This window comes from Oncorhynchus masou, chromosome 20 (genome assembly GCF_036934945.1).
Source record: "Oncorhynchus masou masou isolate Uvic2021 chromosome 20, UVic_Omas_1.1, whole genome shotgun sequence".
NCBI lineage: Eukaryota > Metazoa > Chordata > Actinopteri > Salmoniformes > Salmonidae > Oncorhynchus > Oncorhynchus masou.
The window spans coordinates 27,647,699-27,657,502 of NC_088231.1; the positions used below are offsets into that span (position 1 = coordinate 27,647,699).

The 9,804-nt window shown below is 45.0% G+C and overlaps 1 pseudogene; it reads right to left on the reverse strand.

Annotated features, from left to right (window-relative positions):
- Positions 1-4,069, reverse strand: part of LOC135506610 (ETS-related transcription factor Elf-2-like) — a 276,324-nt pseudogene extending 272,255 nt beyond the window's left edge.
- Between the last annotated feature and the right edge of the window lie 5,735 nt (positions 4,070-9,804).

A 9,804-nucleotide genomic window follows, 5' to 3' on the forward strand; every position in this document is an offset into this window, starting at 1 on the left:
CAAAACATAATGACTGTTCCCTCTGATACAGGACAGGTCAATACCAAAACATAATGACTGTTCCCTCCTCTGATACAGGACAGGTCAATACCAAAACATAATGACTGTTCCCTCCTCTGATACAGGACAGGTCAATACCAAAACATAATGACTGTTCCCTCCCTGATACAGGACAGGTCTCCAAAACATAATGACTGTTCCCTCCTCTGATACAGGACAGGTCAATACCAAAACATAATGACTGTTCCCTCCTCCCATTGACACAGGACAGGTCAATACCAAAACATAATGACTGTTCCCCCCTCTCATACAGGACAGGTCAATACCAAAACATAATGACTGTTCCCCCCTCTCATACAGGACAGGTCAATACCAAAACATAATGACTGTTCCCTCCTCTCATACAGGACAGGTCAATACCTAAGTCCCAGCTCAGTGCTATCTAGGACAGAACTCAACACACACCATATTCAAAGAGTCTCTCCTCCCATTTCTGTGACACCATGGCCAATTAATCCAACTGACCCTCAACTAACAATGTCTCTCTATCCTATAATTAACTTTCTCTCTCTTTTAGCCTAATTGTCACTTAATCGTGGTCTTTCGGTTTAATCTAGTAACTATCTATTCCCTACTGTAATGTAGAGGACAGGCTGGTGTTCCCTACAGTAATGTAGAGGACAGGCTGGTGTTCCCTACTGTAATGTAGAGAACAGGGCTGGTGTTCCCTACAGTAATGTAGAGGACAGGCTGTTGTTCCCTACTGTAATGTAGAGGACAGGCTGGTGTTCCCTACTGTAATGTAGAGGACAGGGCTGGTGTTCCCTACTGTAATGTAGAGGACAGGCTGGTGTTCCCTACTGTAATGTAGAGGACAGGGCTGGTGTTCCCTACTGTAATGTAGAGGACAGGCTGTTGTTCCCTACTGTAATGTAGAGGACAGGCTGGTGTTCCCTACAGTAATGTATAGGACAGGCTGGTGTTCCCTACTGTAATATAGAGGACAGGGCTGGTGTTCCCTACTGTAATGTAGAGGACAGGCTGGTGTTCCCTACTGTAATGTAGAGGACAGGGCTGGTGTTCCCTACTGTAATGTAGAGGACAGGCTGTTGTTCCCTACAGTAATATAGAGGACAGGCTGTTGTTCCCTACTGTAATGTAGGGGACAGGCTGGTGTTCCCTACTGTAATGTAGAGGACAGGGCTGGTGTTCCCTACTGTAATGTAGAGGACAGGCTGTTGTTCCCTACTGTAATGTAGAGGACAGGGCTGGTGTTCCCTACTGTAATGTAGAGGACAGGCTGGTGTTCCCTACAGTAATGTAGAGGACAGGCTGGTGTTCCCTACTGTAATGTAGAGGACAGGGCTGTTGTTCCCTACAGTAATATAGAGGACAGGCTGTTGTTCCCTACAGTAATATAGAGGACAGGCTGTTGTTCCCTACTGTAATGTAGAGGACAGGCTGTTGTTCCCTACTGTAATGTAGAGGACAGGCTGGTGTTCCCTACTGTAATATAGAGGACAGGCTGTTGTTCCCTACAGTAATATAGAGGACAGGCTGTTGTTCCCTACTGTAATGTAGAGGACAGGCTGTTGTTCCCTACTGTAATGTAGAGGACAGGCTGTTGTTCCCTACTGTAATGTAGAGGACAGGGCTGGTGTTCCCTACTGTAATGTAGAGGACAGGCTGTTGTTCCCTACTGTAATGTAGAGGACAGGCTGGTGTTCCCTACAGTAATGTAGAGGACAGGCTGGTGTTCCCTACAGTAATGTAGAGGACTGGTGTTCCCTACTGTAATGTAGAGGACAGGCTGTGTTCCCTACTGTGAGTGAGTGACTGTGTGATGTAGAGTGAGCTGAGTGACTGTACCGAGTGAGTGAGTGATTGGCTGAGTGACTGGCTGAGTGAGTGACTGGCCGAGTGAGTGAGTGACTGGCCGAGTGACTGAGTGACTGGCCGAGTGACTGAGTGACTGGCCGAGTGACTGAGTGACTGGCCGATTGAGTGAGTGACTGGCCGATTGAGTGAGTGACTGGCCGATTGAGTGAGTGACTGGCCGATTGAGTGAGTGACTGGCCGATTGAGTGAGTGACTGGCCGAGTGAGTGAGTGACTGGCCGAGTGAGTGAGTGACTGGCCGAGTGAGTGAGTGACTGGCCGAGTGAGTGAGTGACTGGCCGAGTGAGTGAGTGACTGGCCGAGTGAGTGAGTGACTGGCCGAGTGAGTGAGTGACTGGCCGAGTGAGTGAGTGACTGGCGAGTGAGTGAGTGACTGGCCGAGTGAGTGAGTGACTGGCCGAGTGAGTGAGTGACTGGCCGAGTGAGTGAGTGACTGGCCGAGTGAGTGAGTGACTGGCGAGTGAGTGAGTGACTGGCCGAGTGAGTGAGTGACTGGCCGAGTGAGTGAGTGACTGGCCGAGTGAGTGAGTGACTGGCCGAGTGAGTGAGTGACTGGCCGAGTGAGTGAGTGACTGGCCGAGTGAGTGAGTGACTGGCCGAGTGAGTGAGTGACTGGCCGAGTGAGTGAGTGACTGGCCGAGTGAGTGAGTGACTGGCCGAGTGAGTGAGTGACTGGCTGAGTGAGTGAGTGACCACAACTGTGCATGTGGGCAGTGCAGTGGACCTGGTCACGCAGTGAAACGTCAAGACCTTGGAATGTGCAGCCCCATCAGCCAAGCAACATAGTGTGTGATTGTTAAAGTACACAGGTCTGCATCCTTGAGGGCTGCAACATCCGCAAGTTTCTTTCCACTCTGGCCCAAGGCTGGTGGAAAACGTTGACACGAAGATAACAGTCAAGGAAAGGATGACATCAGCAAATCACAAACCAGCTGAAGGATGATCTCTCCCACTCCCCTCCCTCCCTCTCTCTCTCCCTCCCATTGCCTCCCACTCCCCTCCCTCTCTCTCTCCCATTGCCTCCCACTCCCACTCCCCTCCCTCTCTCTCTCCGATTGCCTCACACTCCCAACCCCCTCTCCTCCCTCTCTCTCTCCCACTGCCCTCCCCCTCTCCCATTGCCTCCCACTCTCCCTCTCATTGCCTCCCACTCCCCTCCCTCTCCCTCCCTCTCTCCCACTCCCCTCCCTCTCCCCCACTCACTGCCCTCCCTCTCCCCCACTCACTGGCCTCCCTCTCCCCCACTCACTGGCCTCCCTCTCCCCCACTGGCCTCCCTCTCTCCCACTGGCCTCCCTCTCTCCCACTGCCCTCCCTCTCTCCCACTGCCCTCCCTCTCTCCCACTGCCCTCCCTCTCTCCCAGAAACATAGGAAATGCAGTGGCGCCAGCTGTAGTTGTTTCATAAACATGATATCAAAGTCCACAAACACCAACATTCCCTGACAGCTGCTGCACCCGATGTTCCTTTGTTCAAAGCAATACTGGAACGGAGTAGCATGTTCTTTGTAGCTCGTTAATGTGGGATAAACACAGGTATGACGGCCTTACACACACACATACACACACACACACACAGCAGACTAAACAAGTCTCAAACAAGACCTTCAACATTGAAACCAGAATTACAGGCTGGTCAAGAGAGACGCCATGTCACCACAGAGGTACACAACAGTTCCAAACCCTAAAAGTCAACAAAAGAGAGGCATAAAAACAACCCACCAAACTGTCGTTCTTAGTTTCCAAAGCTAGCGTGATTAGTTTGGACTAATGGCATAAAAACAACCCACCAAACTGTAGTTCTTAGTTTCCAAAGCTAGCGTGATTAGTTTGGACTAATGGCATAAAAACAACCCACCAAACTGTAGTTCTTAGTTTCCAAAGCTAGCGTGATTAGTTTGGACTACTGGCATAAAAACAACCCACCAAACTGTAGTTCTTAGTTTCCAAAGCTAGCGTGATTAGTTTGGACTAATGGCATAAAAACACGAGCGAACGCCTATCAATATACATTACATGAGGAGAATGTAGGTTATCACTCACTCCAAAGTCCTGTCATTCCAAAGTCTATCGAAAGCCATCATCTTCACCATACAAGATACAGAGGAGCCACACAACCACTGCAAACGTTCCTCAGACAGGCTACTTACCAAGGAACCCCATGGAACAGAGAGAGCAGGTTTAGATTGAGCATGTGGAGCAGGTCATGAGCCTCTGTGACTCTATCTGAACCCTGCACATTCATCACCAGACTGGATCCAATATGGGAAGGATTCCAACATTCCACACAAGTATCCAACATTCCACACAAGCATCCAACATTCCACACAAGCATCCAACATTCCACACAAGCATCCAACACTCCACACAAGTATCCAACACTCCACACAAGTATGCAACACTCCACACAAGTATGCAACACTCCACACAAGTATGCAACACTCCACACAAGTATCCAACACTCCACACAAGTATCCAACACTCCACACAAGTATCCAACACTCCACACAAGAGTATCCAACACTCCACACAAGAGTATCCAACACTCCACACAAGTATCCAACACTCCACACAAGTATCCAACACTCCACACAAGTATCCAACACTCCACACAAGTATCCAACACTCCACACAAGTATCCAACATTCCACACAAGTATCCAACATTCCACACAAGTATCCAACATTCCACACAAGTATCCAACATTCCACACAAGTATCCAACATTCCACACAAGTATCCAACATTCCACACAAGTATCCAACATTCCACACAAGTATCCAACATTCCACACAAGTATCCAACATAAACCAGTAGTGAGAGAACATTCCGAGGAATCCCACAACATCCCGAGGAATCCCACAACATTCTGACTTACTCCTGCTGTTGATTCATCCATGACATCTAGGAAAAGGTAGGAGCTTTGTTTGACTGTCTTTCAACAAGCTAAATAAACCAGTAGTGATACAAAGAGGAGAGAGAGAGAGAGAGAAATTGAGAGAGAATGTGGCCTTGCTGCACTGCAGAACCATTCTCCTTGCGTCCATTTCTCTGTAACCTCTCTTCCTTCCATCTCTCTCTCTTCCCATCCCTCTATCCTCCTCTCTTTCCATCCCTCTCTCCTCTCATCTGTCTTCTTCATGCGGTGGAAAGAGAGTGAGCCTCAGAGAGACTCAGCACTTTGAGAGTGTGAGCCCTGCCCCCAGATCACATGATGAGGGTGGAACACACACAGCGTCACATGATACTGCAACAACAGAGCTTTTGTTCAGACTGAGTCTAGTTGCTAAAGATACAACGCCCTGCCTTGTGCCCTGCCCTCACTCTCGCACACACACACTTTAGGCTTAGATGACCTAAAGTGCACACACACAAGCCAACATCAGATGATCTCACACACCCACAGACAAACACTAGCAGTCATTCACCATCAACTGTCATATTATTGATACCAGTCATTGAGAGGTCATATTATTGATACCAGTCAGTGAGAGAGAGGTCATATTATTGATACCAGTCAGTGAGAGAGGTCATATTATTGATACCAGTCAGTGAGAGAGGTCATATTATTGATACAGTCATACCAGTCAGTGAGAGAGGTCATATTATTGATACCAGTCAGAGAGGTCAGTCAGTCAGTGAGAGAGAGAGGTCATATTATTGATACCAGTCAGAGAGAGAGGTCATATTATTGATACCAGAGGTCATATTATTGATACCAGTCAGTGAGAGAGAGGTCATATTATTGATACCAGTCAGTAGGTCATATTATTGATACCAGTCAGTGAGAGAGGTCATATTATTGATACCAGTCAGATACCAGAGAGAGGTCATATTATTGATACCAGTCAGTGAGAGAGGTCATATTATTGATACCAGTCAGTGAGAGAGAGGTCATATTATTGATACCAGTCAGTCATATTATTGAGAGAGGTCATATTATTGATACCAGTCAGTGAGAGAGGTCATATTATTGATACCAGTCAGTGAGAGAGGTCATATTATTGATACCAGTCAGTGAGAGAGGTCATATTATTGATACCAGTCAGTGAGAGAGGTCATATTATTGATACCAGTCAGTGAGAGAGAGTCATATTATTGATACCAGTCAGTGAGAGAGGTCATATTATTGATACCAGTCAGAGAGAGAGAGGTCATATTATTGATACCAGTCAGTGAGAGAGGTCATATTATTGATACCAGTCAGTCAGAGGTCATATTATTGATACCAGTCAGAGAGAGAGAGGTCATATTATTGATACCAGTCAGTGAGAGAGGTCATATTATTGATACCAGTCAGTGAGAGAGAGGTCATATTATTGATACCAGTCAGTGAGAGAGGTCATATTATTGATACCAGTCAGTCATATTATTGATACCAGAGAGAGGTCATATTATTGATACCAGTCAGTCATATTATTGATACCAGTCAGTGAGAGGTCATATTATTGATACCAGTCAGTCATATTATTGATACCAGAGAGAGGTCATATTATTGATACCAGTCAGTGAGAGAGGTCATATTATTGATACCAGTCAGTGAGAGAGAGGTCATATTATTGATACCAGTCAGTCATATTATTGAGAGAGAGGTCATATTATTGATACCAGTCAGTCATATTATTGATACCAGTCAGTGAGAGAGGTCATATTATTGATACCAGTCAGTCATATTATTGAGTCAGTGAGAGAGAGGTCATATTATTGATACCAGTCAGTGAGAGAGGTCATATTATTGATACCAGTCAGTGAGAGAGGTCATATTATTGATACCAGTCATTGATACCAGTCAGTGAGAGAGGTCATATTATTGATACCAGTCAGTGAGAGAGGTCATATTATTGATACCAGTGAGAGAGGTCATATTATTGATACCAGTCAGTGAGAGAGGTCATATTATTGATACCAGTCAGTCAGATACCAGTCAGTGAGAGAGGTCATATTATTGATACCAGTCAGTGAGAGAGGTCATATTATTGATACCAGTCAGTGAGAGAGGTCATATTATTGATACCAGTCAGTGAGAGAGGTCATATTATTGATACCAGTCAGTGAGAGAGGTCATATTATTGATACCAGTCAGTGAGAGAGGTCATATTATTGATACCAGTCAGTGAGAGAGGTCATATTATTGATACCAGTCAGTGAGAGAGGTCATATTATTGATACCAGTCAGAGAGAGGTCATATTATTGATACCATAGGTCATATTAGTCAGTGAGAGAGGTCATATTATTGATACCAGTCAGTGAGAGAGGTCATATTATTGATACCAGTCAGTGAGAGAGTCATATTATTGATACCAGTCAGAGAGAGGTCATATTATTGATACCAGTCAGTACCAGTCAGAGAGAGGTCATATTATTGATACCAGTCATTGATACCAGTCAGTGAGAGAGGTCATATTATTGATACCAGTCAGTGAGAGAGGTCATATTATTGATACCAGTCAGTGAGAGTGGTCATATTATTGATACCAGTCAGTGAGAGGTCATATGATTGATACCAGTCAGTGTCTGAGAGAATGGATGTAGACGAGACGGTGTGCTCAGCACGGCTCCAAGATGAAGTAGCCTATCAGGTGGAGATACATACAGTGGTATGCTATTCTACAAGGACAGTCTCCTATCAGTGCCAGAGTTTGACCAGCGAACCCAACCCTCACCATGACCATTTATTCATCCCCTGCCACCCCACTACCCCTTCTCATATCACTATGGTAACCCTGGGGTCCATCCCACCACCAGACCTTGGTTTCCCACCCCCCTCTTGGGAACCAACCAAACATTCACCCAATATGTAATATTCAAGTAAACGTACGCTTTTTGTTCAACAGTCGGTACACTACAAGTTTCACCGTGTAAACGGTGTCTGTTGGACTCTAGTTATTGGTTTCCTCACAAGGACATGGGTGCCAGGCTGAAACCGTTGTTCACTTGTGAGAGAACTATCCTTCAGGGCCTAGCGCGCTGGTTCAAAGGTTACTCTAGGCCAGTGCTTCTCATTTAGTTAGTTATCAGTTTGTTTGCATTAGCAGCTCGTCACAAATTCCTTGTGGGGGAAGCAGTTATTACAGGCCAAATGTCAAGTGCCGCCATAGTCTTATCTCGGGCAAGATAACGTCGCTGTCAGACAGACAGCAACGTCTGTTTTTATCTCATCTGATTAACTTATTAATAATGTACGAAAATGAAATATGAAAATGTATCCACTCACCACTTACTGTAAATCGCTCTGGAAAAGAGAGTCTGCTTAATGACACAAATATAAATGTAACAGAGTAGCTACGAGTGATTGACAAAACCCACTGACGCCTGTGCACCTATTGCCGATACTACCATTGTCTGCAGTCCTGCTCTTGGGCAATAGTATATTGTGTTTGTATGGGGTTAAATGGTCATTACCAGGGGCATTGCCAGTGTAAATGTATGGTATTAAACACAACCAAGGGCGACATGTACAGCACTGGGATACTAAGTTAACTAGAGGGACATTTTACTGTAACTTTCTGGAGCTCGCTCTCAAACATTAACATTGATTAAAGACTTGATTTATTTAATAACCACAGCAACTAGCTAACTAGTTACCATTATTAACTAACGCTAGCTAAACTGTGACGCCCCCTCCTCTCTCTAGTTAGTTAGCTAACATGCATATCTTCTGGTACTCACGATTATCAGCTTGTCGTTAGATAGTTTTGCAGAATTAGCATATGGATAGTTTACAAGACTCTCCTTACCTTGAAATGCCTCCTCTGCCCAGTCCAAAAGGCTTTGCTGATGGCAGACCGAGTCAACAACAGACAATGGTAAGGCTAGCTGCTGCCTGTGCCACTCCGTAACCTCCTCCCGAACAGAGCCAGCTAGCGGTGCTAACGTCAAAGCTAGCTGACGGTAACGAGCAGCCCGTTTGTTGTGAGCGAACCAGATCACTATGCCGCATAGTGTTAAAGCTAGCTACACTTAGATTTGGATTTGTTTGTTCCTGGTCGTTGTGAAAGCACGTTTCTATGTTATTCTGAACGATATATAAAACGGTGTTTTTTTTTCTCTCCAAGGGGGCTGGACTCGTTGTTGCTGGGAGGAGAGATTCGGGTCAAAGAAACGACACACCGGCCGTGACGTCACGCAGAACAGCAACTGCCCCCCCCCCCCCGAGCCTTCCCCATAAATAGAATCATTTATATTTTGCGACATTTTCCAAAATTGTTATACTACTGATGTTATGTTTCGTAGCATTGAAATATAATAACTTTATTTCTCTGTTGTGTATCAAATTATTTTCTGAAGGATATGCCCGCTCTCAGTGCGTTTCTTTACATATAATTTGCACTACTGCTGGTCATTCATTTTGCACTCCTGCTCGTCACTCCTGCTCGTCACTCCTGCTCGTCATGTAGCCATCCAGTCACTAATGAATACATGTCAATAAACATTGGCTGAATGAGACTGTTCCCCTTTCAAACGGATTGAAGGAGATTGAATGGAAGTAGAGCTCCATCTCCTGTCCCAAAGGTTGCCGTTTTATCCTGTAGTTTACAAAAACATCACAATAATTACATTGCCAACCAAACAGTTTAAATCGCCTTTATTTATTTACAAAGAATTTGTCTCCCAATAACAGATACTATACATAAAACAATTATTGAATTGATCATTTCATCCATTAAAAAAAGGGCTCTCCAAATTGAATCTCATAATTAGATATGGAATCATGTCAATGAAGTTCAAAGTCAAAAGTGTACAGTCCACTTGTCCATTCTGAATAAGCGTACAGCTCCATTTAATTTAGAAATACAACATATGACACGTTTCTGAGTATGACATCATAGTAACTTTTTTAGTAATTGTATAATGACTTTAAGTGACAGGAATAGTGTTAGTTTGGATCTTCAAACTAGTCTTCCTATA